The 22,361-nt window shown below is 43.4% G+C and overlaps 1 long non-coding RNA gene, 1 other non-coding gene and 1 pseudogene across 3 annotated transcripts in view; all 3 read right to left on the bottom strand.

The window, feature by feature from the left end:
• The window catches only part of LOC134485543 (polyubiquitin-like), a 192,056-nt pseudogene that overhangs the window by 87,147 nt on the left and 82,548 nt on the right, over positions 1-22,361 (bottom strand).
• The window catches only part of LOC134478874 (uncharacterized), a 95,717-nt gene that overhangs the window by 11,501 nt on the left and 61,855 nt on the right, over positions 1-22,361 (bottom strand). The window lies entirely within an intron of this gene.
• Positions 16,743-16,896, bottom strand: LOC120101131 (5.8S ribosomal RNA). Its single transcript, XR_005501529.1, has one exon. It is a non-coding gene; the product is annotated as a 5.8S ribosomal RNA (ribosomal RNA).

The raw sequence follows: 22,361 nt of genomic DNA, 5'->3' as shown, positions 1-22,361 counted from the left end.
CAGGCCTTGCTGCCCCCCAAGCCCAATACAAGATGGATTCCAACTTGGGCTGATCACTTTACAGCCTTTCCTTCAGTCTCTTCTAAATTTTTGTCCTTGTAATTCTTTTAGATAGGAACAATTCTGGATCAGAAATTTTGACTGTGGGTTGGTAACCAGTTCCCTTCACTTGGGACCCATTCTATCTACTGGAGGTTGACTCTTTGAGTTCCCTCTCCACACTGTTGCATATTTTGACTAAGATCACTCACATTTAATCCCAGAAGTCTCTCATATCCCAGGTCTCTGGAACTTTCTAGAAGCACCCACCCCAAACCTTCAAATCCAGAAACAGAATATTTTCATTTATTCTCCTGGTCCTCTGGGATTTTCTCTTTCTCCCCTCTCCCCAAACCTGATCCTGTACCCTTTCACCTCCCTTTTTTTTTGTTAAACTTTTAGTGTCTATGGGTCGTATCCTGGATGTCCTGTACTTTTTGTTTAATTTTCACTTATCAGTGAGTATATACCCATTTTTTTTGTTCTGGGTTACCTTAATCAGGATGATATTTTCTAGTTCCATCCATTTGCCTGCAAATTCATGATATCCTTGTTTTTATTAGCTGAATAGTGTTCCATTATGCAAATGTGTCACATTTTCTGTACATATTCTTCAGTTGAGGGACATCTGTAAGCTTCCAGGTTCTGGCTACTATAAATAAGGTAGACATAGGCCATGAACATAATGGAGTACATGTCCATGAAATATGGTGTAGCATCTTTTGGGTATATATACAGGAGTAGTATAGCTGGCTCTTCAGGAAGAACCATTTCCAGTTTTCTCAGGAATCACCAGATTGATTGCCAGAGAGTTTGTACCAGTTTTCAATCCCCCCAGCAGCAGAGGACTGTTTCATTGGTAGGCATTTTCTACCTCTATGCCTGTGTGTCCTATATTTCTTTAAGGATATTATTTGTATTCTTCTTGAAGGCCTCTATCAATATAATGGAATGGAATTTTATGTCAGTATACTGCCTTTCACCTATGTTAGGGTATTTAAGGATTGCTGTGGTGAGAGAGCTGGGTTTCATTCTTGCCTAATTACATTGGCTTCTGTTGCTTGCCACCTGGTCACCTCTGGTGTTAACTGGGCTGGGTGTCTGTGACTAGAGATGGCCTCCTTGGGAGCTGGAAAGCTCTGTGACATGGGTTAGAGCAGGCCTCCTGGAAGACAAGAAGTGCTGTCTCTCAATGAAGGGGAGGGGCTCCTTTGAACTTGGATAGTGCAAGCATCCTGTGTCCCTGGTTAGAGCAACCTTCCTGTATCACTGGCTAGGGCAGAATTCCTGGGAAATTTGTGGGATATGAGAGGGAGCAGGCTGGTCATCTGCCTGATCTTCTTCCTTAGATATGGATTAAGTCATTAGTCATTAATCATAAGTATTATAAGCTTTACTTAGCAAGACAAAATTATAAAGTCTTGAAATTTGGGTTAAATCTTCTATTCTTATTTTTTCCAGATGTGTTAGCTATGTAGGTTGTTAAATCTCAATAATTTACATTATATCCCATATAATGTGTTCATACAGTTACGAAACATTATTGATTTTTATTTCTGCATTTTATTTTCAACTTGTCGATATTATTTTGCCATTCACACTTTTAAAAAAATTTGTTTTAAAAAGGAATGCCTCTCGCACTCGAGTGGCAGGTCTCCTGCAGGCCAGACACCACCCTGACCTGAAGGGACCCGGCCAACAGTTCTCTGTACCCAAATCCCGTGGGAGGGAGAGCTAAACCTTCAGAGGGGCAGACATGCCTGGGAAGCCAGACGTGTATGCACTCTGCCCACATTTCTTACTCCAGAGGAAAACACCTAAATGCCATCTGGGACCCTGGTGCAGGGGGCCTCCTGGAAAAGGCAGTGCAGGCCCTCATGGTTGCTGCTGTCACGGAGAGCTCAAAGGCAACCACTCATGAGCAACTTCATCCACAGGACCACAGGTAAGACCAACTTTTCTGCTCCAAGTGACCTGCCTGGTGAACTCAGGCCACAGGCCCACAGGAACAGCTGAAGACCAGTAGACAGGAGAGACTACAGGCCCAAAAGCAGAACATTCTGTTCCCATAACTGGCTGAAAGAAAACAGGTCTACAGCACTCCTGACACACAGGCCTTTAGGACGGTATAGCCACTGTCAGAAATAGCAGAACAAGGTAACTCCAGAGACAACCTGATGGTGAGAGGCAAGTTCAGGAACTCAAGCAACAGAAACCAAGACTACATGGCATCATCGGAGCCCAATTCTCCCACCAAAGCAAACACTGAATATCAAAACACACCAGAAAAGCAAGATCTAGATTTAAAATCACATTTGATCATGATGCTGGAGGACTTCAAGAAAGGCATAAAGAACTCCCTTAGAGAAACACAGGAAAACATAGACAAACAAGTAGACGCCTATAGAGAAGAATCACAAAAATCCCCAAAAGAATGCCAGGAAAAGACAATCAAACAGGTGAAGGAATTAAAAATGGAAATAGAAGCAATAAAGAAAGCAAAAAGAGAAACAACCCTGGATATAGAAAACCAAAGGAAGAGACAAGGAGCCATAGATACAAGCATCACCAACAGAATACAAGAGATAGAAGAGAGAATCTCAGGAGCAGAAGATTCCATAGAAATCATCGACACAACTGTCAAAGATAATGTAAAAGAGAAAAATCTACTGGTCCAAAACATACAGGAAATCCAGGACTCAACGAGAAGATCAAACCTAAGGATAATAGGTATAGAAGAGAGTGAAGACTCCCAGCTCAAAGGATCAGCAAATATCTTCAACAACATCATAGAAGAAAACTTCCCTAACCTATAGAAACAGATGCCCATAAACATACAAGAAGCCTACAGAACTCCAAATAGATTGGACCAGAAAAGAAAATCCTCCTGTCACATAATAGTCAAAACACCAAATACACAAAATAAAGAAAGAATATTAAAAGCAGTAAGGGGAAAAGGTCAAGTAACATATAAAGGCAGACCTATCAGAATCACACCAGATTTCTCACCAGAGACTATGAAAGCAAGAAGATCCTGGACAGATGTCATACAGACCCTAAGAAAACCCAGATGCCAGCCCAGGTTACTGTATCCAGCAAAATTCTCAATTAACATAGATGGAGAAACCAAGATATTCCATGACAAAACCAAATTTAAACAATACCTTTCTCCAAATCCAGCCCTACAAAGGATAATAAATGGTAAAGCCCAACATAAGAAGGCAAGCTACACCCTAGGAAAAGCAAGAAACTAATCGTCTTGGCAACAAAACAAAGAGAAGAAAAGCACACAAACATAATCTCACATTGAAATATGAAAATAACAGGAAGCAATAATCACTATTTCTTTTTTTTCTTTAAACTTCTTTTTTTTTTATTAACTTGAGTATTTCTTATATACATTTCGAGTGTTATTCCCTTTCCCGGTTTCCGGGCAAACATCCCCCTCCCCCCTCCCCTTCCTTATGGGTGTTCCCCTCCCAACCCTCCCCCCATTGCCGCCCTCCCCCCAACAGTCTAGTTCATTGGGGGTTAAGTCTTAGCAGGAGCAAGGGCTTCCCCATCCACTGGTGATCTTACTAGAATATTCATTACTACCTATGAGGTTAGAGTCTAGGGTCAGTCCATGTATAGTCTTTAGGTAGTGGCTTAGTCCTTGGAAGCTCTGGTTGCTTGGCATTGTTGTTCATAAGGGGTCTCGAGCTCCTTCAAGCTCTTCCAGTTCTTTCTCTGATTCCTTCAACGGGGGTCCCGTTCTCAGTTCAGTGGTTTGCTGCTGGCATTCGCCTCTGTATTTGTTGTATTCTGACTGTGTCTCTCAGGAGCGATCTACATCCGGCTCCTGTCAGTCTGCACTTCTTTGCTTCATCCATCTTGTCTAATTGGGTGGCTCTATATGTATGGGCCACATGTGGGGCAGGCTCTGAATGGGTGTTACTTCAGTCTCTGTTTTAATCTTTGCCTCTCTCTTCCCTGCCAAGGGTATTCTTGTTCCCCTTTTAAAGAAGGCGTGAAACATTAACATTTTGATCATTCGTCTTGATTTTAATTTGTTCTAGGCATCTAGGGTAATTCAAGCATTTGGGCTAATAGCCACTTATCAATGAGTGCATACCATGTATGTCTTTCTGTGATTGGGTTAGCTCACTCAGAATGATATTTTCCAGTTCCAACCATTTGCCTATGAATTTCATAAAGTCGTTGTTTTTGATAACTGAGTAATATTCCATTGTGTAGATGTACCACATTTTCTGTATCCATTCCTCTGTTGAAGGGCATCTGGGTTCTTTCCAGTTACTGGCTATTAAAAATAAGGCTGCTATGAACATAGTGGACCACGTGTCTTTTTTATATGTTGGGGCATCTTTTGTGTATATGCCCAAGAGAGGTATAGCTGGATCCTCAGGCAGTTCAATGTCCAAATTTCTGAGGAATCTCCCGACTGATTTCCAGAATGGTTGTACCAGTCTGCAATCCCACCAACAATGGAGGAGTGTTCCTCTTTGTCCAATCCTCGCCAGCATTTGCTGTCACCTGAGTTTTTGATCTTAGCCATTCTCACTGGTGTGAGGTGAAATCTCAGGGTTGTTTTGATTTGCATTTCCCTTGTTACTAAAGATGTTGAACACTTCTTTAGGTGTTTCTCAGCCATTCGGCATTCTTCATCTGTGAATTCTTTATTTAGCTCTGAACCCCATTTTTTAATAGGATTATTTGTTTCCCTGCGGTCTAACTTCTTGAGTTCTTTGTATATTTTGGATATGAGGCCTCTATCTGTTGTAGGATTGGTGAAGATCTTTTCCTAATCTGTTGGTTGCCGTTTTGTCCTAACCACAGTGTCCTTTGCCTTACAGAAGCTTTGCAGTTTTATGAGATCCCATTTGTTGATTCTTGATCTTAGAGCATAAGCCATTGGTGTTTTGTTCAGGAAACTTTTTCCAGTGCCTATGTGTTCGAGATGCTGTCCTAGTTTTTCTTCTATTAGTTTGAGTGTATCTGGTTTGATGTGGAGATCCTTGATCCACTTGGACTTAAGCTCTGTACAGGGTGATAAGCATGGATCGATCTGCATTCTTCTACACGTTGACCTCCAGTTGAACCAGCACCATTTGCTGAAAATGCTATCTTTTTTTCCATTGAATGGTTTTGGCTCCTTTGTCAAAAATCAAGTGCCCATAGGTGTGTGGGTTCATTTCTGGGTCTTCAATTCTGTTCCATTGGTCTATCTGTCTGTCTCTGTATCAATACCATGCAGTTTTTATCACTATTGCTCTGTAATACTGCTTGAGTTCAGGGATAGTGATTCCCCCTGAAGTCCTTTTATTGTTGAGGATAGTTTTAGCTATCTTGGGTTTTTTGTTATTCCAGATGAATTTGCAAATTGTTCTGTCTAACACTTTGAGGAATTGGATTGGTATTTTGATGGGGATTGCATTGAATCTGTAGATTGCTTTTGGTAGAATGGCCATTTTTACTATATTAATCCTGCCAATCCATGAGCATGGGAGATCTTTCCATCTTCTGAGGTCTTCTTCATTTTCTTTCTTCAGAGTCTTGAAGTTCTTATTGTACAGATCTTTTACTTGCTTGGTTAAAGTCACACCGAGGTACTTTATATTATTTGGGTCTATTATGAAGGGTGTCATTTCCCTAATTTCTTTCTCGGCTTGTTTCTCTTTTGTGTAGAGGAAGGCTACTGATTTGTTTGAGTTAATTTTATACCCAGCCACTTTGCTGAAGTTTTTTTATCAACTTTAGTAGTTCTCTGGTGGAACTTTTGGGATCACTTAAATATACTATCATATCATCTGCAAATAGTGATATTTTGACTTCTTCTTTTCCGATCTGTATCCCCTTGATCTCCTTTTGTTGTCTGATTGCTCTGGCTAGAACTTCAAGAACTATATTGAATAAGTAGGGAGAGAGTGGGCAGCCTTGTCTAGTCCTTGATTTTAGTGGGATTGCTTCATGTTTCTCTCCATTTAGTTTAATGTTAGCAACTGGTTTGCTGTACATGGCTTTTACTATGTTTAGGTATGGGCCTTGAATTCCTATTCTTTCCAGGACTTTTATCATGAAGGGGTGTTGAATATTTTCAAATGCTTTCTCAGCATCTAATGAAATGATCATGTGGTTTTGTTCTTTCAGTTTGTTTATATAATGGATCATGTTGATGGTTTTCCATATATTAAAACTTCCCTGCATGCCTGGGATGAAGCCTACTTGATCATGGTGGATGATCGTTTTGATGTGCTCTTGGATTCAGTTTGCCAGACAACACACCTAAAAGCTCTAGAACAAAAAGAAGCAAATACACCCAGGAGGAGTAGAAGGCAGGAAAAAATCAAACTCAGATGTGAAATCAACCAAGTAGAAACAAAAAGGACCATAGAAAGAATCAACAGAACCAAAAGTTGGTTCTTTGAGAAAATCAACAAGATAGATAAACCCTTAGGCAGACTAACGAGAGGACACAGAGAGTGTGTCCAAATTAACAAAATCAGAAATGAAAAGGGAGACATAACTACAGATTCAGAGGAAATTCAAAAAATCATCAGATCTTACTATAAAAGCCTATATTTAACAAAACTTGAACATCTGCAGGAAATGGACAATTTCCTAGATAGATACCAGGTACCAAAGTTAAATCAGGAACAGATAAACCAGTTAAACAACCCCATAACTACTAAGGAAATAGAAGCTGTCATTAAAGGTCTCCCAACCAAAAAGAGCCCAGATCCAGATGAGTTTAGTGGAGAATTGTATCAGACCTTCATAGAAGACCTCATACCAATATTATCCAAATTACTCCACAAAATTGAAACAGATGGAGCACTACCAAATTCCTTTTATGAAGCCACAATTGCTCTTATACCTAAACCACACAAAAAGCCAACAAAGAAAGAGAGCTTCAGACCAATTTCCCTTATGAATATCGACGCAAAAATACTCAATAAAATTCTGTCAAACTGAACCCGAGAATACATATTTAATTAGCCAGTTATCAGATAATACATAAGCTAGCCAGTATATAACAGACTTTAGGCCTTTTAAAAGCTAAAATATATCTACATGTTCTGTTTAACTGATAAAAGTTGGGCTGGGTGTTAGGTACATCTTATACTTTTAAATTACAGAATGATAATAGTTGTGCTCAACTTATATTTGAGAAAAAAGTTTCTGTTTTTTTTAATTAAAAGGGTAAAAGAGTAGATTGATGTCATTATTAAGGTTAAGGGAGGTACAGAATAGAACCAGGCCTGTCATTGGATAAGAAGGAAGGATGGGTGGGAGAAAAGTTTTAGAGTGGCAGAGGAAGCCAGAGTGAGAATGTGAGAGCACAGAGAACATGGCAGTAGATGTTTAGATGCCTCTCTGTACATATTACAGGTTGTTATGACTATTCTCAAGGGATGGGTATGTACAAGATTTTGTGCCATCTAGATTGGCAAATTATATCTTATCAATTGCATCAGAAAATATTGTTTGATGTGTTCTTTCATAAGGCAACTTAATTGAGTTTAAGAGAGTGTATGGAGGCCAGATGCGTGGGCCTACCAAAGAATTGGGATGTGTTTGCCTGGCATGGTGGAAACACAACAAAGAGGGCTGTGGATGAGGTAGGAGCGGCCTGACACGGTGCTGTGTTGGGAAGATTAGTGTGTCAGAAAGTAGATGGGGGCAGCATGGAGCCACTGAGATAAATTATTGCTATTTCCAATGGCACCAGAAATATTAAGGGAGTGAGACAGCTAGGGTATAACTGGGAACCAGTTCTGTCAGGTTTTTGTTTTGTTTTGTTGTTTTTATTTTTACTACAGCGCATATATTGTGTGTCAAGTTTCCTGAAGGGAAAACATGCTTAAGTACTTGAGTATGAAGTGATTTATTGCATCATGGCCATATAACCATGATGGGATACTAGACCCAAAGATAGGAGAGTGAGGATTTTTAATTTCCAGAAATTATAGGATTTTGGTGTTTCTCAATCGTATGATTTTTTTGGGTAGTCAATATACCTTGTGATCTAGACTAATAGATGAATCACAGAAAGAAAAAAGGTGGAGACAGATTTACCATTAAAGGTTTTTGGGGCCTGGGAATCAGAAGCAAGGGACAGAGAGACTACAAGGCCACAGAATATGTTGCTTATCAATTATATTGAGAGGTTACAAAGGGGATGGCTGGTTTGAGGAAAGCGGCCAGTTAGATAGGACTGTGATCTAACACTTCCCTGCTTATGAAAGAAAATTCAAAAGTCACATCCAGCTGGAAAGTCTTATGAATACTACGAAGAACCTATTAATGTGGGGAGCCAGGACTGCCCTAGGCTGTCTGAGAGACCTGGACAAAAGAATAACTGGAACACTAGTTCTATGCCCTTACCCAGGATCAAACTTGTCAAGGCCTGTCTGATGCTGAAGCCAATGTCTTAAAGGAGTCGAGGTTGAGGGAAGAGATTCTTCCCTTAGGTTGTGGTTATCAGTTCTTAGGCAGCTGTAACTGTGGTATCCATGTTCTTTTCGTCAGCATTGTCTGACTTAATCATTTGCTGACTTAGTTGTTCCCCATGTACAACCACCTGTACCCCCAGGACTGCAAATTATAAATATGATTCTACAATTTCTAATAAAGAGCAAATAAATTTCAAGCAATCTTCACAAAAATGTTTACTAACAGCAGTCACATTTTAAATCAGACAAACTAAAAATAAATTGAACACCATGTGCTCCAGCTGTATATCCTCTGGACATAACCCCAAGACACCAAATTACTACAGAGGTACTTGTACAGTTTCACCCATTGTTGCTTAGTTCCGAGAAGGGAGGAAATGCAATTCATATGAATCCTAATATGAATGTTCTGCTTTTCCTATCAGTTATTTTGCTATACTGCCACTATGCCATCCTCATCATGCAATCCTAGATAGCACAGTGATCTATGACTCCAAGATATAATGTTTGACTATGTAATTGCAAATATTGGAAGAGAAATGAAGTCTTAAATACTGCTATATATTTATTTAAATGTCCCTGTTTGTTTTATTCCAGAGACTGTGCTGCAAAAGGTATATACACACTTCTCCCTCATTTCCTCTGCTGAAGGCTATGTGGCTCAGTTTTAATTCTCATGTGATAAAGTATCACATTCTTTACACTATTTCAAGACATGTATCTCTCTCATTCTTTTCTATTTAAAGAGTCTAAACTGTCCTTATATCAAACTATGCTGTTTATATAACAGGCAAACCTCGAAATATCAACTGTGCTTCACAAGGTAAGTATGCAAAATACGGTTTTATAGAATCCCTTGAAATGAATCTACTCCTATTTTTATTTTCTGGTCTATTCAGGTGTCTTTTATAATATCCACCTGCTTGTTACCTATGGAAAATTACAAACAAAAGCAAAAAAAGAAAACAATTCAGGTCTGTTATCAAATCTTAAGCAAACATTCATCACTCTAGGACTGGGAAATTGCTCAGAGGGTAGAAACATATGGACCTGGGTGTGAATATTCAGCATGTATACATAATGCCAGGCATAGGGGATAGCTACACATAACTATTACCTCTGAATCCTGAGGGCTCACTGACCAGTTCTCCAATCCCACACTGAATTTCTAGTTCAACGAGAGAACTTATGTCAAGAACAGTGAACAGCACTAAAGAAGACGCTTGAAATCCTTCTCAGAACTCCAAAAACACATGCACAGATGGATAAAGCCACACGGTTACAGGCATGCACCACACACTCACATCCACCAACATTCTTACAACACACAACACCACAGATACATAGAAAATGGTTAAGGGACTGCAGGATAATTCTTAATTTGCTGTTGTCACCCAGTATGTATCTTAGATACTGATAATAACCAAGAAAAGATTAAGCTGGAAGAGAATTTATCCATAGTTTTAACTTTTGCTATATGTTAATTTAATTAAATGCTTTCGTAATTTTACACAAAATATTATATCCAGATTTATGGGATTGTAGAATCACCCAGGACAAAAACTTTTGAGCATGTCTGAGAGACATCAGACTGGAAGAGTTCTAGTGCAAAGGCCCTCCAGCCAGAAGCTGGAACCCAGATGCCCTTCAACAGAGGAATGGATACAGAAAATGTGGCATATTTACACCATGAAGTACTACTCAACTTTCCAAAACAATGACTTCATGAAATTCCTAGGCAAATGGATAGAACTAGGAAATACCATCCTGAATGAATTAACACAGTTAGTAGATACTAGTCCAAAGCTTGGAATACCCAAGATACAATTCATAGACGATATGATGCTCAAGAAGGAGGAAGAACAAAATGTGTACACTTCAGTCCTTCCTAGAAGGGGGAACAAAATACTCAAGAGGGAGGGGAATGTCGGGACACAGAGTGGAGCAGAGACTTAAGGAAAGGCCATCTAGATGCTGCCCCATCTGGGGATCTATCACATATGCAGCCACCAAACCTAGTCAGTATTGCTGATGCCAAGAAGTCCTTATTGATGGGAGCTTGATGTGGATGTCTCCTGAGAGACTCTGCCAGAACCTCACTGATATAGACAAGCATGCTTGAAGCTAACCATCGGACTCCATGGGGACTCCAATGAAGGAGTGAAGGAAGACTGAAACGGCTTGCAAACCCATAGGAAGAACAACAATATCAACCAACTAGACTCACCAGTGCTCCCAGGGATTGAACTACTAACCAAATAGTACTCATGAAAAAGCCTAATGCTTCAGTTGCATATGGAGCAGAGGATGGCATTGTCTGGCATCAATAGGAGGAGAAGCCCTTGGTCCTGTGAATGTTCCTTTCTCCAGTGCAGGGGAATGGTATGCTATTGAGGTGCGAGTGGGTGGATGGGAGGAAAAGCATCCTCATGGAAGCAGGGGGTGGGTTGTGGGAGAGTGGGTAACTGGGCAAGGGAATAACATTTGCAGTGTAAATATATAAAATATCAAGTTAAAAAATGTTACCACTGCTCTTAATAACCCTATATAAGTTTTTAAAATCCACTTGCCAAAATTCTTACTAAGTCTGTTTTGTGTTCACACATGGACTATGATGGATTAACACCATATCTGGGAATATCTTCTCAATATTAGACATAACATCTGAATATGTGATTATTTATATCCATTTTTTGTTCAAGAAGAATCCGATGCCAAAGAAAATTTCCTCTTTTTCATTAGCATGGAAATTATATTCAAAATAAGCTAATAAAATAAAGGATACCTGAGTGTATACACATTCACATACATATTCATATATATGAATATGTGTGTATATATGTATACATGATATAGGCCTCCTTCACAGGGCATCTAGGCCTTAACAGTTCCCTCAGGCCTACACATTGCATCTAGGCCTTCATGTTTTCCCTAGACCTTTAACAGACAGCAGCTTTGCCCTCTGAGCCATCAGTCTACAGAGGAATTCATAGAGAAACCCTGTCTGAAAAACTAGGGGAGGGAGACAAACAGATTAACAGATTGATTGCTCTCTCTCTCTCTTTCTCACTCTCTCTCTCTCTCTCTCTCTCTGTGTGTGTGTGAGTGTGTGTGTGTGTGTGTGTGTGTGTGTGTGTGTGTGTGTATGTGTGTGTGTGTATTCAACTGAGGAGGCACTGGCAAATAAATGTTTGCCCCTCCTCTGTAAGCCAGGCCACCCCAATACTGCCTTTCCTTTTCCTTAGTTTGTTTGGTTTATTCCAAGTTAATTGTATCTGTTTCTTTAATTTCCTCTTCATTTCTTTATTTGAGTCAGGGGTCTTTGCACATAAGCCCTGGAAATCAGTACTTGGATCAGGTCTGCAGCCTGCTCACAGGGTTCTACCCACCTCCACCACTCAAGTGATGCAATAAAAGACATGCAGCACCGCAGCTGGCTTCCTTTCACTGTACATTTACTTTAGTTCCAATGTTCATTCAGGTCTGAGAGAGGAGGGAGGGAAGGAGGGAAGAGAGACAGAGAGTGACAGAGAAACAGTGACAGAGAGGGAGAATTGTAGGTTATTGTTCCATCGCTTCGATCACTGTCTGTTGTTAGCCATCTTGGCAACCATGCCCCGAAACCCTACCTTGGGTAAGATCAAGCATAATGGCAGCAACCATATAACTCCTGCTTAGTTGCACTGAACACCCCAATCATCACTACCTGTGGAGAATTGTAAGGGGGCTCCTCTGATCTAGAGAGTAGAACCATTGAATGAAATGAGAAGCACAACAAGCATTATTTGTTTTGAAATATAAGACGTGGAAAGAACTATATGTGTGGATTTACAGACAGAAAGACAGACAGACAGACAGACAGACAGGACGGACAAGACAGAACAGGACAGGACAGGAGAAAAAAAGCAAGTACACAAAGAAAAACTCAAAATGGAAGTCCGGTTCCAAATAGTCTCTGTCTGCACTGTCGCTCTAGAGTTGGTGGTCCAACTTATAAAAGCTTATACATGGATGGTTTTGGGAAATGCTGCTGGGTGTTCGGTTCAGGTCCAAGAATATTGCGGGTAACTAGACAACAAAGAAAGCAGTTAGACTGACTTCTACAGTGTATGGTTTCTGAGTGTGTTATCACACAGAAGAACCTAACAGGATATGTAATGAATTCCGGCAGTAACAGCAGAAACAACTAATGAGAAAGTGTCCTTATAATATTAGTAACTGCAACTAAATGGCAGACTAGCTAGGTAACAGTTACCTAGCCATTAACTAATCTGACATAGGCCTTCTTCACATTGCATCTAGATAGGCCTTCCTATCTTCCTCTCCAGTGCTGAGACCAAAGTGAGATCAAACTCATGCATCACCATGGGTGCCTTCCTTTTCATTTTTTTCTTTCATCCTAGGAAGTGTGTATGTGTGTGTGTGTGTGTGTGTGTGTGTGTGTGTGTGTGTGTGTGTGTAGATAGAGAGAGAGAGAGAGAGAGGGAGAAGGAGAGGGAGAGGGGCAGAGGGAGAGATAGAGAGAGTGCTCTAGAGAGAGAGAGAGAGAGAGAGAGAAAGAGAGAGAGAGAGAGAAAGAGAGTTTAAAATCAGCACTCAAGACTTTTTTCTTCATATCCCTATCCAAATCCCCCCAGACCAGTAGTAAAGCCACCAGCACCAGAGACAGAGGAAGATGAAGTCTCTAGTCTGAAAAACTAGAGGAGGGAGATAAACAGATCTCTTCTCTCTCTCTCTCTCTCTCTCTCTCTCTCTCTCTCTCTCTCTCTCTCTCTCCCCTCTCTCTCTTCCTCATAATTTGTTAAAGTGTTCCCTTTGTGCTGTGTGTTTTCTACTTTATTAAGCAAGTTTCACATCTTACTAGCTCCAAAGAGGAATCAACAGTCTCTTGGCGTGCAGGCAGTTGTTGCCTTCTTTAAATATATTTTGGTGTGTTTGTTTGTTTGTTTGTTTCAAAACCCAGGGCCTGCCTTCGTTCAACAAATCCAAACCCAGTTTTCCAAGGGAACAATGGAGTCAAGTCCGAAGTCACTGGCATTTAAGTCATCTGCCATTGACAGTCATAGGAGATGGGAATATTGTGCTTTCTCCAATGGAGATTCACCTGGGTATGCATCAACCACATATAAGGGCAGGCCTGGGGTAGAACAGGGTGGTGGATGGGGAGGAAGGATCTGGCAAGAGCTCTGCGATGGGAAACTATGATCAGAATGTCGCACAGAAAACAAAATTTGTACTTTAAAAAAAAAAAAAAAAAAAAAAGCTCCCGATATCTATCCAAAAAGGAAAGGAAAAAAAACCGACAGCAGAACTTTACTAACTACAAATGTTCCATCTCCCTGTATCCAACCACTCCACTCCCAGATAGGTAGATGATAGTTTGCACTTCTGTCCCAATTGTGCTATCGAGATTAATAAAAGGGGAACCACCTCTGTGGTTATGTTTTACACACACGAAATAAAATAAAAGGAGTGGATAGACGTGCCTGGCATTTTAAGATGCTCAATTTCTTTGCAAGCTTCATTTTGTTTCATTCTTTTAAAGGTTTGTTTATTTATTTTCATTTATATGAGTATAATAAAACCCTTTTCATATACACATGGCAGTAGAGTACATGGGATATCCCTTTGCAGAGGGTTGTGAGCCACTATATGGTTTCTGTGGAATGAAACTCAGGACCTCTGGAAGAACAGAGCAGTGAGTGCTCTTAACCTCGGAGCCATCTCTCCAGCCCTTCACAAGCTTTATTTAACTAAACATTAAACATGAATCAGAAATGCCAAATCTTGTAAATATGGTCCAGATTCAGCCTTACTTAGAAATCCAGAGCTGGCAGGGCGAGGCTGGGAGTGAGCAAAGGGAGTCTTCCTCTTTCCCTGAGGGTGTGCTATCAATTCCATTACCATTTCCAAACACCTGGGTGTGAGTCTAACTAAGGTTTTCTTCAGTCATTTGCCATGAGCCAGAGCACTGAAAGGACAGCGAGGGATCAGACATTCACACTGAAATCATCACTCACTGATTTCAGGCAGAAAACTTGCCCCCCCTAAAGAGGCACCGCCTGGCTCAGCGCTGAAGCAAAGCATGCTAGGGCAGCAGCAGTATTTCCTGGACAGTCCTTCAGGGACATGCACATTCTCCAGCACCCACCCCACCCCACCCCACCCCCTCTCAGCTAGCTCCTGTCCACCCCTACCCCTTCCCCCACATACAGGGAGGAGGCCTTGTGTGTGTGGAGAGGGGAGATGGAAGTATCTCTTGAGAGAGGGTTCGGGTCTCCCAAACAAATAAATAACTAGAATCTTCATTTATTTACTTTATTTCATCGAGCATACCATGGCAGAGGGAAAAGGAACAGGGAAACTAGGCCAACTGGTAGAGCTCCTTTCATTTTGTTTCAAAAAGGAAAAGGCAAAAAAACAACATTCCCTGGTTTTCGTGAAAGGAACATAATGGGAAAAGTTGAAACTTAATACTTTGGCTTTTAATAAAAGGGCCAACAGATCTACCTCCTACTTGGTAAAAAAGAGGATAAAAAACCACAAAAACGTTCTGTCAGCCAACTTCCCTTTAAACAGGAAGACTGTTTTTTTTAAGCATCATTTTAAATACTTAAATATGTATTTGTGTGTGTGTGTCTGTTTGTGTGTGTCTGTCAGTCTGTCTGTCAGTGTCTTCTGTATGGAGAGGAGGTGCTGTAACACTCGGGACAGGGTGGTCTGGGGCCCCCAGGTGATACCGCACCGCACCACCCTCCCCCCCCAGTCACCTTCCCCGTAGGGCCTTCCCAGTGGTCCCTTAGCCGGTTTCCGTGCACCGCCTTGGTGGAAGGGCGCCTGGCTGCGGCCAGTCGCCGAACATGGGGGGAGGGGCGGTCACCCACCAATCCCCCCCCCCCCCGCAGCACCACCCGCCGACCACCCTGTTGGGAGGAACGGGGACAGCGACGGCGGGACGCTTGGCAGGGGGAGAAAAACGCGCGGGTGGAGGGGTCGGGAGGAACGGGAAGTGGGAAAGATCCCCCGGGATCACCCGCACAGCCGAACGCCCGTCTCTGGGTTGAATCCTCTGGGCGGACTGCGCTGACCACACCCGTTTACCTCTTAACGGTTTCACGTCCTCTTGAACTCTCTTCAAAGTTCTTTTCAACTTTTCCTTACTGTACTTGTTGGCTTTCGGTCTCGTGCCGGTATTTGGCCTTAAATGGAGTTTACCACCCACTTTGGGCTGCATTCCCAAGCAACCCGACTCCAGGAAGATCTGGGCCCGGCAAACCTGGGCCCGCTAACGGCCTCACACCATCCAAGGGCTCGGCCTTGATCAGAAGGACTTGGGCCCCCACGAGCTTTGCCGGGGACTGAGTCTTCCATACGCCACATTTCACGCGCCACGGCACGCGGCGGGGATTCGGCACTGGGCTCTTCCCTGTTCACTCGCCATTACTGAGGGAATCCTGGTTAGTTTCTTTTCCTCTGCTGAGGAATATGCTTAAATTCAGCGGGTCGCCACGTCTGATCTGAGGTCGCGGTTGACAGGGGAAGGAGGAAAGGAGGGCGCGCGTGGCCGCGGGCGGACGGACGGAGAGGAGAGCGAGAGGGTGCCGGGGTCCCAGGCCGGGGCCTGCGACCTCTCTACCCCGGCCAGCTCCCACATCCCGGGGACAAGTCCCGTCAGCGCACGGACGCCAGCAGCGTCACGCCAGCTGGTGCCCGAGCGGACGGGCCCCACAAGAGGGAGGGGGGGGAGGAGAGGTACCTGAGACCAGCCCCGGCGGGTGCGTTATCCCCCATCCCCAATCCGACTCTCGCAGGTTGCTCTCTCTGCGCGCAATGGTGGGTGCGTGGCAGCGGCGAATGCACGGACCCAGTGGGTGGGGCCCGCCTCCCACCAGACAGGAGGCGGGATGACCGACCCGGGCACCATGGCCCCTCTCTCGCCCAGGCAGGCACCCGACCAGCCCCCGCTGATGTGTCCCCACGGTGGGGAGAGCAGGCGAGAACGGGAGCGAGAGCGCCGGAACGAGCAGGACTGAGCCACGAGAAGGGTGGCCAGCCCGCGGCGCCGGTGGACAGGGAGATCTAGGCCCACGCAGACCCACCGGGCGTGGACGACCGCCGGACGCCGCCCAGTCTGAACTTCAGGAGACGGAGGGCCGAGGGGAGAGGCCCTGCGAGCAGAGTCCCAGCCGCGCGACGCCCCCCACAAAGGCAACGAAACTACAGGGGGCGTGGCAGCGATTGATCCTCAAAGGCCTCTCAGACAGGGGTAGCCCCAGGAGGAACCCGGGGCCTCAAGTGCGTTCATAGTGTCCATGATCAACGTGTCCTGCAATTCACATTAAGTCTCGCAGCTAGCTGCGTTCTTCATCGACGCACGGGCCAAAGTGATCCACCGCTAAGAGTTGTATCGGTATTTGGGGTGTGAGCGGACTCGTATGGGTGCTAACCACAGCATCAGCTCCCCCGCACCCCCTGCTAAACCGGAAGAGAGGGGCCAAGGCGAGGCAGCTCCACCTCAGACCCGCCAGTGGGAAACTAAAGAATACATGTGAAAAGAAAAAAAGACAGGGTCGGGAACGGAAAGGAGGGACACACGGGACAAGGGACGCCGTGAACCCAGCACCCGGCAGCGGCCAGCCAATGGGCGGGCAAGTCGGGCTCTCGGGCCCGGACCCCACCGGTGCCCAGAGGGGGACCGCGACACGGCCCCCCGACCGCCGCCTCTGGAAGGGCCGGCGGCTGGAGGGGGCCCGCTGAGTCTCAGGGAGCACCAGGTGGAGGGAGGAAACGGGAATCCCTCCTGCGGACGACCGATGGGCAGTAGGGCGACCCCCTCCCCCGGGGTCTTTAAACTCTCGCGCCGGAACAGGACAGCTAGGTACCCGGACAGGAGCGGGGTGGACACGCGAGGCCCAGAAGGCGGGGCGGGCTGCGAGAGCCCACCCGTGGCACAGGCACCCCCTGCATGCGACAGAGACACCCCGGCACCTTCAGAGCGGGAGAGCTGTGGCAGAGGTGCGGCAGGTGCCGTGAGGAGAGGGAGCGGGTCCCGGCCACCGTGTACTGCGCCCCCCACACCCCCCCCCCGTGCACACGAGATGAGATCACGAGCCGGTTCAGAAAGAGGCAGAATGACCTCGGTATGCCGAGGGCCTTGGCTGGCCAGCAGGTAAGGGAGGTGCCGGCGGCGGAGGCAGCAGTGGTGGAGTCAGAGGCGGGTGCACGGAGGCAAGGACATAGGCAGAAGAGCAAGGGAGAGAGAGAGAATTGAGGAGGTCCCTCGACGGACCACACCTGACACCCTCCCCGCACCTCTCCTTAACGACCCCCGGCTTTCCCAAAATGCTCACTTGGCCGGCGGCCACGGCACGTGCCACGAATGCGACCGGGACCGGGGGATGCGTCTCCTGGTGAGAGGAGGGACTTACACAGGCCCGAGAAAGGACCAGACACCCCCTCGGCCTTCTCCATTAATGATCCTTCCACTGGTTCACCTACAGAAACCTTGTTATGATTTTTACTTCCTCTAGATAGTCAAGTTCGACCTTCTTCTCAGCCCTCCGACAGGGCCATGGGCTGATCAGGCCTCAATAAACCATTCAATCTCTAGTAGGGAAGGGTGGTGTGTACAAAGGGCAGGGCTTATGACCGGCACTTACTGGGAATTCCTCGTTCATGGAGAATAATTGCAATCCCCGATGTCCATCACGAATGAGGTTCAATGGGTTACCCGCGCCTGCCTTTGTAGGGTAGGCACACACTGAGCCAGTCAGTGTGGCGCTAATGCAGCCCCGGACATCTAAGGGCATCAACCTCCGGTGGCTGAATGCCACTTGTCCCTCTAAGAAGTTGGGGGACGCCGACCTCTCAGGGGGTCGCGTAACTAGTTAGCATGCCAGAGTCTAGTTCGTTATCGGAATTAACCAGACATATCGCTCCACCATCTAAGAATGGCCATGCACCACCACCCACAGAATCGAGAAAGAGCTATCAATCTGTCAATCCTGTCTGTGTCCAGGCCTGGTTAGGATTCCTGTGTTGAGTGAAATTAAGCTGCAGGCTCCACTCCTGGTCATGCCCTTCAGTCAATTCCGTTAAGTTTCAGCTTTGCAACCATACTCCCCCCGGAACCCAAAGACTTTGGTTTCCCAGAAGCTGCTTGACTATCTTGGGAATAACACCGCCGCATCACCAGTTGGCATCGGTTTAGTTATGTACCCCCATTTGTTTTTCTTTTTCTTTCTCCATTTCTCTTTCTTTTCCTTTCATTGGGGGAGGGGATTTTTTAATTCACATTTTAAATATGATTTTCCTGATTTGCCCTCTAGAAACCGGCTATTATGTCCCCTCATGCCTCCTGTTCTGAGGGCAGTTCCTCACTCACCCACTCACTCCTTCCAACCTGCCCATTCTGACAGTTCCCTACACTGGGGCATCAAGCCTTGGGTATTTGCTCCCATTGGTGCCTGAAAAGGATATCCTCTGCTTCATATGCAGATGGAGCCATAGGCTCATCCTTGTGTATTCTTTGGATGGTTGTTTAGTCCATGGAAGATCGAGGGCAGGGATTTGGTTGGTTGATATTGTTCTTCTTATGGGGTGGCAAACCCCTTCAACTACTTCAGTTCTTTCTCTAACTCCACTTTTTGGAACCTTGTTCTCAGCTCAATGGTTGACTGCAAGCATTCTCCCTTCTTCCCTCCCTCTCTTCTTCCCTCTCTCCCCACACCGCTCTATGTTTGTATGTTTGTGTGTTTGTGTGTCTCTGTGTATGTGTGTGTGTGTGTGTGTGTCTGTCTGTCTCCGTCTCTGTCTGTATTCTTTCTAAGTGAATGTCACTTTTCTTTTCTTAGATAAAGTGATGAGATAAGAGTCTTAGCCAACCTATGCAAATACGTCCTTTAGGCTGAGGCCAGAGTTTTTTTCCCTCTGTTCAACTATTTATAGACCTAATACTAGGACCTTCTAGCCTCCATGTAATCCAACCTTCCAAGCTGACTGATTCAATATGGTTTCTCTTGGCATCTTCATGAGTTGTTCTGCTTGGACTCACATTAACTTGGACAATGTGTTACAATCTTCTGGATCCTTCTAATTCTCCAGCTTTTTCTGTTTTTCCCAGTGACTAGTTTGTTCTCTCAGAACCTGAATCTGTAAAATCATGTCCAGAAAGCTTCTGTCAACACATGCCACACAGCACAACTTCTCTTTCTTGCTCTACTTCTCTCTGTCTTTCTTTTGTCTATTTTTTCTCTCTTTCTCTACTCTTGTGTATTCTCTGATTCCTAAGCTGTTCTCATGTGAATTGGGCATATTTTATCTGTGATACATTCTGTCACTTTTTTCTTTGAATTACTACTTTATCAAGCCCTCAATTATATGACACTTTCAAACATGGCTACTTCCTTATAGAAACTAACCTTACAATGTACAATCATTTTGCTAATATTTATCTACCTAGTTCTTACCTGGACCTATTGGTTGTAAAGAATTAACCTTTCAGGATGCCTATATTTATGGCAGAAACTTTCTGACCTGTCATATATGATGTCCTCTGTCTCAAAGATGAGGGTATTAGAATAAAATTATTGTACACATTTTCTAGAAGGTTGAAAGATTCAACTTGAGTCTTATTTTATGATCCCATTAGCAGCCATCAGTCCAAAACACAAAATCACTAAAACAAATCCTAGTTGCATCAGGTAGGGTGGGAAGATATCCCAGTGATTAAGCAGGCAGGAAATGTTAGAGAGACATGGGAAGAAGATTGTTTATTGGTCTATATTTATGGCTTGCTCAGTCTGTGTTTTTATAAAAGCTAGAACAATAAGCCCAGGCAGTGAGCTGGGCCCTCCAACAAAATTATTGATCAAGAAAGTGCCCACAGTCTTTTTCATTGGACAATCTTATGAAGAGTTTTTTCTCAGTCAAGATTTCTTCTTCCAAGTTATCTCTAGTTTTATATCATGTTGATAAAAAACCTTCTTATATAGTTTGTAGGTGAGAGTTTGTGGGTGTATATCTCTAAGCTTATGTATTGTAGTGATATCATTAAAAATTTTACAAAAGAATGGCTAATAATAACCTGTGTGTGTGTGTGTGTTTCTTTAATCCCGCAGGTTTTCACCCGATTATCGGTACCGTGTCGGTGCTGGCATTGGGCACCGACAGTGTATGTCAGTGAAATTATGTGTGTATATGTGTTTCTGCATGCCCACAGATATTATATGTATCATAATAGGGTATTAAAGAGGACAATGTCTTAATCTAAAGAAATGTTTTAGATTGTAGCACACACCAGCATGAAAACATTCCTTTTTTGGCATGGAGTAGCAATTCGGCATGCAACAATAAATTATGAACATACTAGGAAGAGTGAAATAGCTCAGTAGGTAAAGATATTTGTTGCCAGGGCAGTTAACCTTGGTTTGGTCCTTGGGACATACACAATGGAAGGAGGAAATGAATGCCATAAATTGGACTCCGTCATCCACATGTGTGCAATCACATGCAGAAACAAGCAAATACTCAACTAAAAGAATCAGAAAATTAGAATTCTATAAATATAGGACTTAAAATATATGCATAAATTAAAGTAAGGAAATAGGTTGACATGAGATATGGTAAGAATTCTGTAAAGCTGATACATACTCAGACTTAGAGAAAGTATCCCTATACATATGTGTGTTCCGTTTCACCCCTTTCTGAAGCAAGAAAAAAATTACATACATGGAATTTCTGCATAGTATTACACAGCAACAGAACATAATATTGAGAATTAAAAGAAGAATACATATATAGTTCATATGAAAGCAACTTGGTCTTGCAGAGATAAGCTAAACAACTCCTGGATACTATAAGTTCAGACTCATGAACATGTACTACTCAGATTGATGAATCAAAAAACTTAAATATGGGGCATGTAGATTCCAGAGACTTTTCCACAGTTGTATTGTGTAACCAGGGTGACCAGACAATAGCACTTGTATTTGTATCACTTAGATTTATAGGGACCTTTCCTTGCATGGTGGAGGAATAGGCATCTACACTGAAATGTACTATATGTAACTAGAGAAATAAAACAAAATGTTCTCCTTTATAACCAAACCATGAATACTACTAGGAGATTCCAGGTTTCTTAGTCACATCGTGAAATAGAATCAAGTGACCTTGTTCCAATATGATATTCTTCATTCTTTCTGAGATATGAAGTAGAGGATGAGAAAAAATACCCCAAAACCTGGGTTTAGGGTAATATATTAGTTAAAAATGTCAAGTGTATGAGTCCAAGGGGAGCTGACATCCATCAGGAGTCCTGGAATACTTCCACTGGACTCTCCACAGTGGTTGCCTGTGTAGGATTTAGTTGCTGAATCAGCACTCATTTTTCAAATGTAGAAGACATCAAAATATAGACAAGAGGGATCATCCTCATATTCATTTACAAAGCACCCCCACAAGTTTTCTATTGTCTTACTTGGAAAGGATAAATTTAAAAGAGTAAAACAATATTATTATACTCAAGGAAAAAGCTTGTGTCAAAGAAACAAAACAACAATTAAAGGCAAAAGTCTATGTTTTTCAATAGAGTGACTATAAGGAAAAGAAGTACACTTTAAGCAGCCATTGTTATCTTCTTCAAATTTTTGGAGCATGGATGTTATAAAATGAATGATAAGATAGAATAACAATGTAGGGTGAGAAGCTAATAGAGAGAGGAGCAGAAATTAAAATCAAAGCAGCTCAGAGCATCAAAGAAGCCTGTGGTAAAATCAAATCTGCAGCAACACAATTGTAAGCAATACCCATTATGGAAAAGTAAAAGACAATGCAAAAGGCACATTAATGTATATGACGGACACTTGTGTC

This window comes from Rattus norvegicus, chromosome 2, assembly GCF_036323735.1.
Source record: "Rattus norvegicus strain BN/NHsdMcwi chromosome 2, GRCr8, whole genome shotgun sequence".
In the NCBI taxonomy this organism is placed as follows: domain Eukaryota; kingdom Metazoa; phylum Chordata; class Mammalia; order Rodentia; family Muridae; genus Rattus; species Rattus norvegicus.
The sequence above is the reverse complement of the archived record's forward strand: the minus strand, read 5'-3'. Positions and strand labels throughout refer to the sequence as shown.